The sequence below is a fragment of the Acanthisitta chloris genome, unplaced genomic scaffold (genome assembly GCF_000695815.1).
Source record: "Acanthisitta chloris isolate BGI_N310 unplaced genomic scaffold, ASM69581v1 scaffold25129, whole genome shotgun sequence".
Lineage (NCBI taxonomy): Eukaryota > Metazoa > Chordata > Aves > Passeriformes > Acanthisittidae > Acanthisitta > Acanthisitta chloris.
In genome coordinates this window covers 25565-26150 of record NW_008690133.1, presented here as the reverse complement: position 1 = coordinate 26150, position 586 = coordinate 25565, and positions in this window count along the sequence as shown.

Sequence of the window (586 nt, the reverse complement as noted above, 5' to 3'; positions counted from 1 at the left end):
AGCTCCGGCCACGACTGCCCGTCGCCAGCCACGGAGGCTCCGGCGCCAGAGAAGGTTTGTGCCGGAGGGTTCAGTGCTGGGGAACTCCAGCGTCGGTTTGAATCCCCTCCCCAGAGCCTGGTACATTCGGGTTGTGATTCTGTCAGGTTCGGGGCCCTCAGCTGTGTGTCACAGCTGCTGTTGCAAATGAGACAGAGTCTCTGTTTCTGACTTTTCCTCCCTCTCCCCCTTTGCTAGGGCCACCGTTCCCTCCTCACTCCCTCAGCTCAGCCCTCATTTGCTGTGTTCTCACCTCTCTGAGGCACTGGGGTTCCACTGCAATGGAAGTTTGTGCGCTTTTTTTAAACATCAAGCCCTCACTCTTTGGATACAGCATCCCAAGTTACTCAGCTGCAAGCAGAGCAGAGGTGGAACAGTGAGTATCGTATATATATATATATATATAATCTCTTTCTCTATATATATCTCTATCTATATCTTTACCTTGAAAATTAGAATGCGAATGTTACAAAACCCCACTGAGTTGCCAAACTGCCAACCAAACGTAGAAAAAATGGTTAAAGGAATCCCATGGCTATATCCTGAT